Source organism: Pan paniscus, chromosome 3 (genome assembly GCF_029289425.2).
Source record: "Pan paniscus chromosome 3, NHGRI_mPanPan1-v2.0_pri, whole genome shotgun sequence".
In the NCBI taxonomy this organism is placed as follows: domain Eukaryota; kingdom Metazoa; phylum Chordata; class Mammalia; order Primates; family Hominidae; genus Pan; species Pan paniscus.
In genome coordinates this window covers 143,162,473-143,180,393 of record NC_073252.2, presented here as the reverse complement: position 1 = coordinate 143,180,393, position 17,921 = coordinate 143,162,473, and the positions used below count along the sequence as shown (strand labels likewise).

Here is a 17,921-nt window from a genome sequence, read left to right as displayed (position 1 = left end):
AAGACTGTTTGAAGAGCTTGGCAAAAGCTTGTGGATTTCATAAAGGGGCTTTTACAATGAGAAACAAAAAATGATTTAGATCAGCTGCCCCGACTGCAAATCCAGTTTCATGTGTCACTTTGTGGACGGCTTTGCCACTATATATGATGCTTTGCTTCAGAGAACTAATATAAATAGCACTATTGAAATGTACTGCACAGAACGAGAGCAATTCTGAGAGCACCTCTAGACAGATGAGAATCGTCTATCTCTGGGTCGAAGTATTTAAAAGGAAAAAACTTGGGCAATTGTTTTTATCTCAGGGATGAGAAGAAATGCCCCAACAAATTTTCTTTGAGCATACTAGTGACAAAGTGAGTGAAAAGCTGACCTCTGTACTAAAAACCTGATACATTCTCTACAGCAATGGTTCCCAGGGGCGTCAAGTTCATGTACCTTGCAAAGCAGAATCAAAATTTGAGGAACCTTACAGAACGGCTGTAAATTCCCACTGTACCCTTTGTATTCCTACTAAAAGTCCTACAGTCATTTTTGAGTATGAATTTTGGAGTCATTTATAGCAATCATTTGAGTGAAGTATTATGCAAAAACCCATGAAGTCTGCTAATGCATATACCTGGCTCTTAACTTGGCCAGCATGCCAACGTTGAACTTCCTCTTGGACCGAGGCCACCCATTATTATGAGTTGTGCTAAAGCCTGTAGTGGTTTTGAGATTGAAAGTAAATGCAGTTAAAGACCAGGGCTATAAACCCCTGTTCACTTGAGACATAAAGAGCCTGGTATGTGTGTAAGTAAGCCCTCCATTCTACCCTTTTAGGAGAGACAAAATAATTTGGTGTTCTTCTACCACTCAATTTATATTCAAATTAAAATATAATAATTTTTCCTGTGTGGAATGTCCTTGCTGTTTTGTTTTGTCAGGGCAAAAGAAACTCATTTAATTAAAAGAACCCTTAAACACATAAAGCACAATTGACTTCATCTAAAGAGAATTTTTTTCACATGTTCATGTAAGTATTTGTAATTTATTTATACTGAATACAAACAAACACCCTGTTTTCTTGGCACATTAAACAACTGCTGCATATGTCTTCTGACTTAATTCTCAGGATACAGAGTGAATTTTGCAAGTAAATTCAATTTCATGTGCTAAATACATCTCTTTTAAAAGGAAAATGAATTGACTTCAATGGAAGCTTCTGATGCAAGCCCTCTAAATGCAAAATGCTAGAGGAACTTTGCAAATCTATTACCTTTAATACTATACTGTACCTCTAATTTCTCTTTAACTGCTAGCCACGAAAATGGTTGCTTTTTAAAACTCACCTTGCAAATGGTTAAAACACATACGCGCAATAGACTATGGTTTTAACCAGCATTGGGTTTTCAAAGGTTTAAATGTTACATAGCAGCAAAAAAGAAAAAGAAGGGAGAAATGGTAAAAAGTAGCATTTTTGAGAATTTAATATGTGCCAAACATTTATGAAGCACATTATATAGTTTCTGGTGGCCATACAAAGAGGGTAGCAAGTCCAGTTGCTCATCATGTTTATCAACACATACTATATTACACTTCTTGGGAGCCAACTGCAATTTCTATTACAAGAGACACTGGAAAACTGTTTATGCTAATGAGAAGTCTACTTTTTCCTAGTATCAATTAAAAGAAAATCTTCATATCAGATGCACGTACTTTCTTTTAAATAATTTAGTGAGCATAATACTCATGCCATACCAAGAGAAAAAGTATACAAAATAGTGTTTTGGCACCTTTGGTTTCAAGTAAATAATATCAATAGTTTGAACAGATGATTTCTGAGTGACAAGAAATTAATCAGTATATGCTGGGCCGGAAAGCATAATATAACTCAAGAAGAAATTCCAATTCTGAAGACCGGAGGTATTATTAGATGTCATAAAGAGAACACCTGGGAAGTTACAAGATCTCATCTGAAGCTATCTATACGAGAAAGATGATGGCCCAGTTACCTACTGATGCATAACAAACTACCCCAAATGCTGGTGGCTTAAAACAATTTATTAGTACGAGTAGTATGTCTCACTCTGGGTCTATTATGTCTATTTTGTGGGTTAGAATTTGGGGACAGGGTACAGTGGAGACTGTCTTTGCTCAACAATGTCTGGGATAATTCAAATGGCTAGGGGCTGGAAGAGATGGGAAAAAGGCCCAGCCATCTCTCTCTTTCTCTCAATCTCTCTCCCTTTTCAAGCCTATGTGGCTACCTAGGGTCCCCTCAATGTATGGTAGCAGGCCTGTCAGACTTCTCAGATGGTAACTGAGAGTCCAAGAGGACCAGACAGACTGGCATGGCATTTCTTCTGCCATACTTCGGTGGTCAAAGCAGTCACTGGTCAGCAGGTCAGGAGGAGAGCGACTAGATCACACTTCACACTTCTCAAGATATAGATAATCAGGGAATTATGGCCCTTTTTAGTGAACCACAGATGAACGATAGAGACATTTAAAAATTTCAGGCATAAAAAGTCACGATTTCTTTTTAAGAGTATTTCAGATGGAGGCCGGGCACAGTGGCTCACACCTGTAATCCCAGCACTTTGGGAGGCCAAGGTGGGCAGATCACTTCAGGTCAGCAGTTCAAGACTAGCCTGGCCAACATGCCAAAACTCTGTCTCTAAAATACAAAAATTAGCCAGGTGTGGTGGTGTGCACCTGTAATTGCAGCTTCTTGAGAGGCTGAGGCATAAGAATTGCTTGAATCTGGGAGGCAGAGGTTGCAGTGAACCGAGAGTGTGCCACTGCACTGCAGCCTGGGTGACAGAGCAAGACTGTCTCAAAAAATAAAAATAAGAATACGAGTATTTCAGATGGAAAAAAAAAATTTACTTGAGTTGTCCAGACACATGCATTCTAAACTCAAATGAATAAGCACATTTCAAAAATATTATATTGGATCCCACTTCTTTTATCCTAAATCTTTGTCCTATTTTGGTTTTCTGTGTCCTTGATATTTAATAGCAATGATATTTAAAACATGATATTTTAATCCATGACAATAGCATCATTTTCTCCTCTACTGTAAAATAACCAACCAAGAAAGGCAATCTATTAGGAACACCCATTGTGGCTTCAAACAATCTTTCTGAAGGTTTTGTATTCACATCAGCCTTTAAGAAAGTGAAGTTTTTAGAAACACAATATAATAATTTAACAACAGAATTACACATCTGAGTTTAAATGAATATTGAGCCAGCTGTTTAAATGTAAAATAAATCTGTTCCTACCAATAATCCTAGAAATATACTTTAAAAACCACATACTATCTACCTAAGTAAAAGCAAACTCAAGTAATGACACAGAACCTGGGTGTCCTGTCGGTAGGGAGACTTCTGGCAATGTGAAATCAGAATGGTTGCTTAAACATCGTGAATGGATCAGGGAACACCAGCTCCCCAGCACCACAATCTCCCATCTAAGATCTCTTGCTTGGCATAGAGCTGCCTGCTCTGCCCGATATTCAGTTTCTCTCAACAAATGCATCTTGAGAATCAGAATCAGGTTCTGTGCTGGAAACTGAATATTAAATGACATGGTCAATGCTCTGGTGGGAATGACAGTCCAATGTTGATTTTCTATTTCCCATCTTCCTTGTCCGTCCTCCTTGAAGCTGATCATGGCGATCTTTCCCCATTGCTCATTTGATATGTTTGTTGAGTGGTATTCTGCACCAGTTATGTGAACCACTTGTAAACAAAAACAAAAAGATGCCACAGTTCCATAGGTCCTATATTAGTTTCCTAGGGCTGCCATAACAAGGTACCATAAACCAGGTGGCTCAAACAACAGAAATTCATTGTCTTACAGTTTTGGAGGCTGGAAGTCTGAGGTCAAGGTGTCAGCAGGAGTGGTTCCTCCTGATGGCTATGAAGGAGAAACTGTTCCATGCCCCTCTTCTAGCTTATGGTAATTTGCTGGCAGTCTTTGGCATTCCTTGGTTTGTAGATCTGTCTTTATTTTCACATGGTGCTCTCTGTCTGTATGTCTGTGTCATACAGGATTAGGAACCCGCCCTACTCTAGTATGACCTCATCTTAATTATATCTGCAATAATCTTATCCCAAATAAGGTCACATTCTGAGGTGCTGAGGGTTCAACATATGGATTTTGAGGGGACACAATTCAACCCCTAACACGTCCTCAGTAGTCATAATTACAGAGCAATGACCCTCTGTGCCTCATAAATAAAGCAAATGTACTTTTCTCTCAAGAATGAGAATATGTAGGGACAGAATTATTACAGTAGTCAGCCAACTTTTGAGTACTGTCAACTTTGTTCTTTATGTGGCCTAGGAAGGGATAATTTAGAAACAACGTTTTATGCAAAAGAAAGTAGAAAGATTTCCTAGAGTGTCTGAAATTTATTCACTTAACATACGTTTACTGGCCATTGTTCTGAGCACTGAGGACACAGCTGTGAGCCACATGGACAAAAATCTCTCCCTTCATAGTTATCACATTCGAATGAAGGGAGACAGCAAATAAACAAAACTAGCAAGTAAATCACAGTACTTTAGTAGGCATCAAATGCTATGAAGCCCGGGTAAGGTGGATGGGAAATACAGGGGCTGGGGTGGAGGCTGACATTTTAAGCAGGGTGGTTAGGGAGGCCTCCCCTAGAAGGTACCATTTGAACAAGTAGATGAAGGGGGTGAGGGACCATCCATGTAGGTGGCTGGGAAGGGCTGCAGACAGAGGAAACAGCTGAACAGCTGGTGGGATGGGAGTAAGGCTGATAAGTTTAAGGAAAGCAAGGAGGACAGTGTGACTGGGGAATGAGTGAGGATGAGAGCAGTTGATGGGTAAGATCAAGGAAATGTAGGGCCAGATGATAAAGGGATGTGTGGCCCATTGTAAGGATTTCATATTTTCTCTAAGTAAAGTAGGAAGCCACTGGAAAGTTCTAAGTAGAGGAGTGATGTGATCTGACTTGGATTGCTTTAGGACCACACTAGTTTTAAAGGGGACAAGGAAGGAAGCAAGGAGAAGCACAAGCAAGCTGTTGGCATAGTCCAGGTGAGAGATGTTGGTATCTGGGGCCAGGATGATGTAGGTGTAGGTGGTGAGGAGTATTTGAAATCTACATATATTTTGAAAGGAAGACCAATTATATGGGGGATGTATTGAGATAGGGCATAAAAAGAAGGAAGGAAGCAAAGGAAGAAGGAATGCAGGAAGGAAGGGAGGATAACTCCAAAATGTTTGGCCTGTGCCAAATGGCAAATTCTCTTCACCTTTCGTTGATATGAATTAATTTTTTTATCTAAATGAGATGAATAACAAATCATGAATACATACATGCATCCATGAATACAATGTTATGAGAGTACATTAACAATTTATAACATTAGTTGCCTTAAGAAAGGGGTAGCTGGCTGGGCATGGTGGCTCATGCCTGTAGTTCCAGCTACTTGGGAGGCTGAGGCATGAGAACCATTTGAACCCAGGGGGCAGAAGTTGCAGTGAGCTGAGATCGTGCCACTGCATTCCAGACATTCCAGACTGAGTGTCAGAGTGAGACTCTGTCTCAAAAAAAAAAAAAGGGGTGTCTGAGAGCAGGAGTAGGAAGGAGATTCTTCCCTGCCTCCACTTTTGTATCTTCAAATGTCAAACCATTGAAATATATTTATGAATACAATCAACATTTTAAAATTTCCCTGGCAGGTGTGTGGAAGCTTGTACAGCAGGTGAGCCTCAGGACAAGCTGCCGGTTACTTTTTCCTCCAGTGTCCCTGTCCTGATCTCCCGCTCATTGTCTCATGACTCGCTCTTCTGAAAGCAATGCTTAATTCAGCAGCATATAAACCAAAATCAGAATGACTCAGAGAACAGGACCCCTAAGCATTACAGTTTATATCATTATGAAGCAAATTTTTCCATGCAAGTTTCTTTAGATCAGTTCAAAAACAGTGCCTGCGTTTTAAGAAACCATAAACTACTATTAACATCTGATTTATAATAGAGGCCCATTCTCCTAACTTATCTGATAGATTTATATCTTGGTATTCTTGGTGAGTGGATTAGATCTCATTATGTGCTGCTGTATATATTGTGGGAGTAACTTTGATTAATGAAATAGATACATTATCTCTTACCTGAATGCTAAATGTATTTTATTTTATATAAAACTTCATGCCATCCAGCCTTGCTCCATTAACTTTGCAATACACTTTTTATATGTAAATCATAAAATCATCTGAACCTCTAACACTCAGGGACCAATTTCAAGAACATACATCAATTCAAGATGTCTTCCATGATGCTTTTCAACCTTCAAGACTTTAACAAATAGTTTTTTGGAAAGATATGACTAAATTATTTTCCTTACTCTTTTTGGAGGTCTAAAATCAGCTAAATTTTTACTTTTTGTGTTTCTTGGTCTAGGAATCTAGTCATGGAATCAACAAAGTTGAGTAGACAGAGAGTTTATTATTATTTTTTTTACCCAAATATAGGTAATCTAGGTTGTAGCTCCTATGCCTTATGAGCACAAACCTTTCATTTCTGCCTCAAGCTTAGAAATAAGATATAAGAAGCAAAGTGAATGGATGCTACACTCAGCTATTTGGGTGAGGTTTTTTTTGTGTCTGATAGACTCTTAGCTTGCTTTCTGTAGCTTGGTAAAGAAATTATTAGGATATTACTTTCTAAAGAAATCATTTTGTAAGAAATAAATTTCTATTGTTTATAAGCTACCCATCCTCTTGTATTTTGTTATGCCAGCCCAAATGGAAATAATACCCCATTCAATAGCTATTGTCTCCTTCTTCCTTACTAAGAGAACCCCGATTTAATATGTGCCTCCAGTGTGTGTAGCCAAAATAATGCATTTTCAGACACCCTTGCTCATGGGGTGATCATGAGATGGAAGTAGTAGTTACTGGTTGAGGCTTCTAGTAAAGCTTTTTAAAAGAAAGTATCATGCCTATAATCCTAGCACTTTGGGAGGCTGAGGCATGTGGCTCATGAGGTCAGGAGATTGAGACCATCCTCGCTAACATGGTGAAACCCTGTCTCTACTAAAAATACAAAAAATTAGCTGAGCGTGGTGGCGGGCGCCTGTAGTCTCAGCTACTCGGGAGGCTGAGACAGGAGAATGGCATGAACCCGGGAGGCAGAGCTTGCAGTGAGCCGAGATCACGCCACTGCACCCCAGCCTGGGTGAAAGAGTGAGACTCCATCTCTAAATAAATAAATAAAATAAAAAAGAAAGTAGACTCCCAAGATAACGGGAAGATAAGTTAGAGATAGGGAGAGAATACTTGCAAAAGACATATCTGATAAAACACTGTTATCCAAAATATACTAAGAACTCTTGAAGCTCAACAATAAGAAAATTAACAACTTGATGTAAAAATGGGCAAAAGACTGAACAGACACCTTGCCAAAGAAGATGTGGCAAATAGGCATATGAAATGATGCTTCACATAGCATGTCATTAAAGAATTGCAAACTAAAATGATGAAATACTACTGTATGTCTATTAAAATGGCCAAAATCCAAAGCACTAAAACTCCAAATGCTGGAGAGGATGTGGAACAACAGTTACTCTTTCATTGCTGCTGGGAATGCGAATTGGTACAGTCATTTTGAAAGATGGTTTGGCCATTTCTTACAAAACTAAACATACTTTTACCATACGATCTAGCAATCACACTCCTTACTATTTACCCATATGATCTGAAAACCTATGTCCACACAAACACTTGCACACAGGTGTTTACAGATGCTTAATTCATAATTGTCAAAACTCAGAAGCAACCAAGATTTCCTTCATTGGGTGAAATGGATAAACCAGCTGTGGTGCATTGATAGAATGGAATATTATTCAGCACTAAAAAGAAATGAACGATGATGCTATGAAAAGACATGGAGGAACCTTAAGTGCATGTTATTAAGTAAAAGCTGCTAATCTGAAATGGTGTATTCATCCATTTTCACACTGCTATAAAGATACTACCTGAGACTGGGCAATTTATAAAGGAAAGAGGTTTAATTGACTCACAGTTCTGCATGGCTGGGAAGGCCTCAGGAAACTTACAATCATGGTGAGGGGGAAGTAGGCATGTCTTACATCGTGGCAGGCGAGAGAGCAAGTGCAAGAGAGAGCAGGGAAAATTGCCCTATAAAACGGTCAGATCTTGTGAGAACTCATTCACTATCATGAGAACAGTAATGGAGGAAAGTGCCCCCATGATCTAATCACCTCCCACCAGGTCCCTCCCTCAACACCTGGGGATTACATTTTGAGATGAAATTTGGGTGGGGACACAAAGCCAAACAGTATCAAAAGGATACACACTGCATAATTCCAACTCTAGGACATTCTGGAAAAGGCAAAGCCATGGAAACAGTAAAAAGATTAGTGGTTTCCAGGGATGTGGCTGGAGGTAGAAGAGATAAATAGGCAGAGTACAGAAGACTTTTAGGGCGGTGAAACTACTCTGTAAGATACTATAATGGTATATGCATGTCATTATACATTTGTCAAAGCCCACAGAATGTACAACACCAAGAGTGAACCCTAGGGTAAACTATGGACTTTGGTTGATAATGATGTGTCAATGCAGGTTCATCCGTTGTAACAAATGTACCACTCTGGTGTGGGATGTTGACATCAGGAGAGGTTATGCATGTGTGGGCAGGGAGTATATGGGAACTCTGTATTTTCTGCTCAGTTTCGTGGTGAAACTAAGATTGCTCTAACAAATAAAGTTTATTTTAAAAATTAAAAAAGACACATAGAGATATTAATGTAAATAATTTTTATTCTCTCTTCAAATAAAATGCCAATTTTCAGGAAAATAAAGAAGGTAGATCTCACTGGTGGATGCCTTTTGTTTATTTTCCTTTCTTTTCTTCCTACATGGGACTTAAACATGATGCTGAAGGTGGACCAGCCATCATGTGAGTACGAGGCAAAGAGAGCTCAGCCGAGTTGAAAAATGGAAGGATCCTGCATCCCTGTATTTATTTTCCAGGGCTTCCAGAACAAAGCTCCAAATATTGGGTGGCTTAAAACAACAGAGATCTGTTCTTTCACAGTTCTGGAGGCCAGAAGTCTGAAATCAAGGTGTTGGTAGGATCACACATCCACTGAAGTCTCTAGGCAAGGATCCTTCTTTGCCCCTTAGAAGGGAACCCCAGGTATTCCTGGGTTTGCTAGAGTGTAACTTAAATCTCTTCTTCCATCTTCAGATGGCCATCTTCCTGAGTGACTCTATCTAAATTTGGATTCTTATAAGGACACCAGTCATGTTGGATTAGAGCCCACCCTAATAACCTTATCTTAATTTGGTTACATCTGCAAAGACCCTATTTTCAAAAAGGTCAAATTCACAGGTACCAGGGCTTAGGACTTCAACTTAACTTTTAAGATGGCAAAATTCAACACAAAACAGTCCCTGATGGCATTCTGAAGTTGCTTTACCAGCTGGATTTTCTACCTTTGAACTTATGACAAGAGAAACACAAAGGTTCCAATTTGTTTAAGCCTCTATATATTCAGGGTTTTCTGTATTCACAACAGAACTTAATTCCTCACTGATATGAAACTTCTAAGTGAGGGCTCTGGAAATTTAAAAATGATCTGCCATGTGGTTCCTACCTATTTAGAGGCTAGTTTGTAACTTTTTAAAGACAGAGACCATTATTCTCTTGTTTGGGAGTGGGAAGAGGTTGGGCAGGGACCGCTGCTTAGCTAAGATTTTTCTACTAATAATTTAAAGATCAACCTTGTTTTTAAAGTAAAGTTTGCCAGATACTGAAAAGGTCAGTGGACATGCATTCAGCAGCCAAATTTAGGCCCTAATCCTGCCCTGGACTCACACCCATCTCAGATATATCTTTGTTAGTCACCACTACATACCTCAGTGAATGAGAATATAAATGTAGCTTTTGTGCTTATGTTACCAGAAGCACAGTTTACTTGTCCAACACAATCATGTTCAATTTTATGATACCATCTTTCTGCCAGGTGTGGAGCTTGGAAATATATGTGCCAGAAAACACGTTAGGCAGCCAACACTGAAATTTGTCTTAATTTTGAGAAGAGTTGCTAGGAGTTCTTAGACCATTTTCATGGCATGCATACCAGGAACATAAGCATGATTCACTCAAGTTATTTCTGGGCTCCAGCAGTAAGGACAAGCAATTGCTTCCATCATCTCTGTTAGTCAGAGAGCCCTGAATTGTTCACTTTACTTCTTGCAGGCTCAAGAAGGGCTGACATCAGAGTAATATCAGAGTCAATAGATATTTCCATCACTTCTTCTTAAGAAAGATGAAGGTTAAATGATGAGTGAGGACTTTCCATTCTTCCTTTCTTCAGAAAACATTTATTGAGTGCCTATCTAATGTCAGACTAATGGCAAGCACTGAGGACCAAACAAGTAAAAGACAATTCTTACCTTCTGGTGGCCTACAGTTAAGATACAGAGAGAGCGCGGTGGCTCACGCCTGTAATTCCAGCACTTTAGGAGGCCGAGGCGGGCAGATCGCTTGAGGTCAGGAGTTCGAGACCAACCTGGCCAACATGGTGAAGCCCCGTCTCTACTAAAAATACAACAAATTAGCCAGGCATAGTGGAGCACACCTGTAATCCCAGCTACTTGGGAGGCTGAGGAAGGAGAATTGCTTGAACCCGGGAGGTGGAGATTGCACTGAGCTGAAATTGCACTGCTGCCCTCCAGCCTGGGTGACACACCAAGACTCTGTCTCAGAAAAAAAAAAAAAAAAAGATACAGAGGTAGACAAATCAACAGAAAATCCTAAGCCACTTTAATAAGTGTCTAATAAGTGTTTAATAGGTAGGTTTAAGAACAGAGTATTAGGGAAGCACACAGACAGGGCAATTAACTCTTTTTGGGGCAGTCATGTAGAAAGAATATGGTGGTATGCTAGGAGATAGCCAAGTGAGAGGCCACAGCACATGCAAACGCCCAGGAGTAAGAGAGTGTATGGCATATGTGGAGACCTGCATGGAGTTTGCTATGGTGGGCTAGGAGGTAGGGAATGTCAGTGAAACCAAATGAAAGGTGGTCCATATTTTGAAAGTGTTGGAAAGTCACAGAAGGGTTGTGAATCAAACAGTTCCATGATCAGGTTTGTGCTTTAGAAAATATCTCTCTGGCAGCAGTATACAGAATGGATTGGACTAGAACATGCAGAAAACAATAGCAGTCAGCTGTGTTACTCTAAGAGAGGGGGACTAGGGAGAAGGGAGAAAAGAGACACATTTAAGGAGTAGAATTGATAGTACTTGATGAGTTATCAGATTTTGGGCATATGTTGGAATAGCTGGCACGCAAGGATGACACTAAAATTTATGATTTAGTTAACAGGTATATGTGTGTTATGGGGGGAGGGTCTTATAGGTCAGAAATTAGGGAATATGATAAAAATGGTTTGTTCTCTAGTATCAATATTAAAAGCCCACATTCATATGTTTAATAAAGTCACAGAATTCTGATCCTAAACATATTTCTGATATAATAATGTACTGAATTTTTTAAAATATGAAAAGCAAATGTATTTTAAAAACTAGATATTGATGGAGATGAATAATGAAACAAAAATATGTGGGATATAAAAGTCATAACACATGAATCAATAGTTCTCCATTCTTTTCATCTCACATTTCCCTAGAGAATCCCACTCCCTCCCACCACCTCAATTCCAGTCAATCATCCATAGAACCCTGTTTTCTTTTTTGTAGGAAATAAATAAGCAATACTTTGGAGCCGAAAGGAGCTTTAGAGATCATAAAATATGAATTCTGTAAGTTGGAACTACTATATAACAACATTAAAATATTTTAAGATAATAAATATTCAGAATGCCATTATGCTGAAAGACATAGGTGTAATGCAAGAATGTTAGTTATGTTTGGTAACTACTATAAGCAAGGAGATCTTGGACATGCAGTTGTGTGTATTAAATGAGGCAGTATTTGTAAATAACTAAGCATAGTTCTCAATGATTGGTAACTATAACAACAGAGACTATCAGCCAAAATCCATTTTCTACTTTGCTCTGGAAACAAGAGAGCCCAACTAAACTGCGTTTCCCAGCCTTCTTTGCAGTTAGTTAGGTGTAGCCATGAGACAATATTCATCAAAGGAACAGGTGCAGAAATAGGAGTGTTGCTTCCCAGCATGGACCCTAGGATATTGCACAACTCCCCCACACTGTGTCCACTTTCTTTGAGCTGAACATAGGCATGACTGCAACCCAGCAGATAAGGACAATGCTCTAGGGAATGACATGGGAACAAGACAGAAGGAGCCTGGGTCCCTGGGTGGCCACATGGAGCAGAGTTGCCTTCCTCCCTGCCCTGGACTGATACAGAGGAAAGCAAACACTTTTGCCCTTTAAGCCACTGTATTTTCAGGTGTCTCTTTTACAGAAGGATCACATTTGACCAAAATAATACAGCTTCTTTCTTCTTTCTGCTCTTCTCCAACATGACTATGCTATTTTTGCAGTATTATCTTTCATGGGCATAAATACTTTAAATAGCTGCAATCACAGTATACATGTTATTTTGTACTCTGTTATTTTCATTTTCCATATCACAGCCATGTTCCAGGATTCAAAGTTATCTTCAATTATTCATTTTAAAACAAAAAAATGGAATTGCTCAGAGAAGACTGGTGCAATGAAAAAAGCTAGGGTTTGTTTTTGAGATTCTCCCTTTATGTAATGCCTGTTACATTCACAAGCATATGTAGTGATTAAAGAAGGTTGGAGTTGGGGATTGTTTGTCAAGCAGAAAAATTTTAAAGTACCAATTTGCCAATAGCTGGCTCTTTCAGTTGGATCACTAGAAAATCTGACTCCCTCTCAGTCAACAATTACTCTCTTCCTAAAACAGTCCAACTTCCTAAGTGGAAGTTGAGATCATCCTAAAAGTATCAAGAACTTTTCTTAAGAGCAGATACCTCATTGTGGTTCTTCCCTTTGGGAAGACAATGTGTGCTTTTGATTTTATGACACCTGAAGTATTTGTGATTTTGCTTCCTGAGAAGCTTAGTGAAAAATTAGTTCAATTTAGCATCATTTCAAAATGGTGAAAGTTTTTAAAATATTCTAGATAATATGGCAATTTAAAGGAGAAAATGAAGTGCCAATGGGACTTAGTTGGCTCTTGCAAAGAAGGAAGTCAACTAAGTAAACCATTTTCAAATCAATTTAAAACCATTTATTAAGCAACAACAGTATGCAAAGCACTATCTTCCCTGTATGCAGGCCATAGCCATTGTCTTTTCAGTCTAATGGGGATGACAGACATAAAATGAATAAAAATTCATGATTGAATAAAATGAACTCTGAATATTTGTATAAGCAAAGCATAGTTGATCCACCTTGGAGGGAGAAATTAATGTAATAAATTTTGAGGAAGAGAGAGGGAAATAAGAGGAGGAATGGAAGGGTCTAATTGCAGAGAATATAATCAATGTTTATCTTCCCCCCCAACCATTCCCATTTCTCAACCTCTGAAAGTCACCTTCCTCTAGAATATTTGAGAAAGAGGATGTTTGTCCCTCAGTTTGTTCCTGAATCACCCTCTTTGCAGCTGTTTCTATGAGTCACTTGTTCCTCTCCATTGCCTTCAGCTCTGCCCTGATCCTCTGTCCTGGTGCCACCTGGATGATCTGGGATTCCTTTTCTCATGCTATGATGATGATCTCCATGGAAGGATACAGGATCATGCTTCTTTTTGTTGCTCTTCTCTTTAATTCCCCACAATACCACCAACATAGAACTTGTGCATGTCTAATAGACTTAATTAAAGGGTTGGTGAAAAATAGAGGGATTTATAAGACAAGGAGAAAAATTTTAAATTGCATGACAAATATGACAAATCTCACAGCCCAAGTGGGGAAAAAACTGGAAGTCCTTTACCTGTGCCTTCCTGTGGAAATATTCCAGTTCTTAACCTTGCTCCCTTGCTTAAAAGCCCAGCCTTCTCTTGCCCCTTTTAAAAATGCTTAGTTCTTCAGTTCTCCAAATGTAAATCCTTATTCCTACTGTATATATCCCACCCACAGTAGGAGGCTCCCTTCTTTAGTTTTGTTTTGCTTTTAATGAGCAGACTCAGGACAGCCACGGTGGGCTTTGCACCACAAGTCCAATCTCTCTTTTGAAATCTCCATGACAGTCCAACTTAAAGCTATGCATCCTCATTATTCTTGCAGTTTTCACTGTAACTGTTGGACTAATTACATCCCATATGCCTTTTCCAGTAGAAACAATACTTTCCAAACATAGTATACTCTGATCTATATGAGAGAAGATAAACTGTTTTTAAATGTGAGGTTATCTGCCTAAATTCCCCTGCCCACAATGGAACTAGCACTTTACAAGATAATGCCAAGAAGTTTTGGTCTCTTTTTCCTACTTGCAAACAAAACAATTTCAAGAGGCCTACCTGCACTTCAGAAATAAAGCCCACCATAGTATCTTGCCAAAGGAACCATCTGCCCCAAGGACCGATGTTAGTCACATAGAGATGATGAAGAAGCTTTCTTCTTTGGGCCAGGTTGAATTCATGGGTAGTCTTCCTCTTCTCAGTGATCTCCATAAAGGTAAGGGAGACAGTGGGAAAATGCCAATAGATGTGCCATACCAACTTGTATGGCTCCCTGGTGCACAGTGATCTTATACTCTTCTTGCGGTGATAGAATCTCCCCCACTGCCTTTACTCTTAGAAATGGACACATGACCAGCCAATCATGGTACTTCATATTCTTATCCATAGCAATTTGTCCAAGGGTTGGAAACATGATTTAAATCTGGCCAATCAGAGGCCTGCTCCAGGATTTTTTTTTAACCTAAACATTGGATAAAGGAAGCTTGTTTTCCTCCAGGGATGAAGAAAGCCCAGGACTGGGAAAATCTTGTTTTCTAGCATAAAGAAAAAGCTTCTGGAGTTTGAGACCAGCCTGGGCAACACAGCAGAACCTCATCTCCACTAAAAATTTTTTAAAAATTAGCCAAGTCTGGTGGTGTGCACCTGTAGTCCCAGCTACTCAGGAGGCTGAGGTGGGAGGATTGCTTGAGCCCGGGAGATCAAGGCTGCACTGAGCCATGATTGTGCCACTGCACTCCAGCATGGGCAACATAACAAAACCCAGTCTCAAAAAAAAAAAAAAAAAAAAAAAAAAGGAAACTCCTCGTAGCAAAATAGAATACAACCAACAAGCATAGGGAAACAGAAACAAGATTCAGAAGAGTGTGCTGTTTAGAGTTTGAGTGCCTGGTTCCACTCATGAAGGTCTTCAGCATTCCTGTAGTTCCTGAGAACCATCCTTCAATTCTCTGAGCTATTCCAGTATTCTTTCAATTAAGCTCAAATTTTACTGAAACTGGATTAAGTTGAGTTTATCTTCTTGCAAACAAAGTAGTCCTGGGATTATACTCTATCTAGATCAAATTACTTTCCCTGAGAATGGGAATGAAAATAGGAAGTTACTCCTGCTGTAAACATAAGCAAATCCTATATATGCAATCAGGAAGTCCTTTCTGGCTGATGGCATTATTCTATATATAGCCAACTATGACCCTTAGGAAAACAACTTCTAACATGCTAGCATGATATCACAGATCCTTTATATCCTAGTCAACCAATTGTTAAATACGGCTCTGTGGGAGGCCCTGGCTGGTCCTGCCGGGCCTTGCCACTCCTAATTGCATATGTCACAGGCTTGCCTCCAGAAATAATTGCTATGCATCTATGCATGTGATGTCTAATAATCATTGGGTAATCTGTGATCAATGAAGCAAAATGGTGATATGACATACCAAGAATTGTACTTGGAATATGATCTTTATCCAAGTGATAAAACTTAGTAAAGGCTTTTTTTTCTTCCAACTTTATAAAAATTATGATAGAGCTTTAGGGTAGTGAGGTTGATGAGAAGTTTTATAAGCCTCTAATTGGGGCTTCTGTTGATCTGAGAGAACTAACCATGGCCATACAGATTGCCATTGCCACCAACCCAAGTCTGTCTCCCATGAAAAACCAGGGAGACTCAAGAAACCACATTCAACAAACCCTCTAGCCTAATATTTCCTGATGTTTTCCTACAAGTATTTTATTTTGGTTTCTACAGTATCAATACACAGTAACTTTTTTTTTTTTTCTGAATTGTTCTTAGTGGGAAAGCTTTTATTATTATTATTATTATTGGTTAAATGTATTTAGCTGTAATAGGACTATTCAGAATTTTTATTTTTTATTTTTATTTTTAAAATTTTATTATTATTATACTTTAAGTTTTAGGGTACATGTGCACAATGTGCAGGTTAGTTACATATGTATACATGTGCCATGCTGGTGTGCTGCACCCATTAACTCGTCATTTAGCATTAGGTATATTTGTGTATTGACTCAGAACCTCTGACCCAGTCCTGTGAAAAACCTCTTCAGGACTGTAGAAATGAAGAAATATTGGGAAATTCACAATCCAGTGAAGTCTTTACCAATGTCTAGACCAGAGATAACTGGGTAACTTCTGGATATTCAGCCCAAGGCCCTAGTTGTTACCAAAAGGTAAGAAATCTTTTTTTTTTTTTTTTTGGAGACAGACTCTTGCACTGTCGCCCAGGCTTGAGTGCAGTGACACGATCTCAGCTCACCGCAACCTCTGCCTCCTGGGTTCAAGTGATTCTCCTGCCTCAGCCTGAGTAGCTGGGACTACAGGCACACGCCACCACGCCTGGCTAATTTTTGTATTTTTTAGTAGAGACGAGGTTTCACCATGTTGCTCAGGCTAGTCTTGAACTCCTGACCTTGTGATCCGCCTGCCTCGGCCTCCCAAAGTGCTGGGATTACAGTTGTAAGCCACCACACCCAGCCAAGAAGTAAGAAATCTTAGTGTCTACATTTTCTATCTTAACTACAATCATATGCTTCAAAAGCAACCTGATAAATACAAGAGAATCCATTCAATTCCAAATATTCACTAACAGATAACCCAGATGTCAGAAGAGTATCCTTGCCTCTTAAGGTGGCTCAAACTCCCATTTCATATTTCCTTCAGTGAAAATCCAATGTGCATCCCCAGAATATCTGGGAATTCCCAGGGTACTTTCACTCTCGTTATTTCTGGTTCCGAGTGCTGCTTCCACTGATGAGTTTAATTGACAGATTATCTTGCCATGTGGCATGTGCTGTCCCTATTCTGTACCACATTAACCCAGACATGGAACTCAGTCTCTCAATTCCCGCAGGACACAAGCTCACACATGAACAGCATCCACACAAGGCATTTGTGTAAATAGCAGAATCCACCAAAGATTTGGGATGGTGAAGGTGGGTTTGCATCACAGAAATGAAAAGATCCTAAAACTGAACATTGCATAATCTACATCTGAAAAGGTTTTAAGGTATATCATCATATTTCTTCACCAGTCACTCTCCCTCCTCTCAGTTTTTCCCATCTCCATATATTTATTGTAGAGACGATTAGCTGTGACTGTTCTTTGTCCCCAGCTATCCCATGTCCTCAGGAGGCATCTTCCATGGCTCATAGTTTATGGAGTATTTCACTAGCACAGATTCTGGTCCCAGCTGTTAAGAATCTCCCTCCTCCCTGCCAGAGTACATGGAATGAATTTAATCCTGAAGCTGGAATATTCCAAAACACACCAGCTTTTTCTTGCATAAGTTGCATGGGTTATTACACTGGAACAATAAAAGTTCTCTGTGTACTTCACATCTCTTCTATCTGATGTATACTGTATTACTCAGTTCATTTGCTTCAGGTAACTCCAACCAAGCAATGATATACTGTACAATGTTACTATACTCTTGAAAATTGGTCTGTGAGAACATTTAGGTTCTTAATAATGTATAATAAATTAATTGAATCCCAAAT

General features: G+C 39.2%; 1 pseudogene; it reads left to right on the top strand.

The window, feature by feature from the left end:
- The first annotated feature begins 405 nt into the window (after window positions 1-405).
- The window catches only part of LOC106634725 (small ribosomal subunit protein uS12-like), a 29,554-nt pseudogene continuing 12,038 nt past the window's right edge, over window positions 406-17,921 (top strand).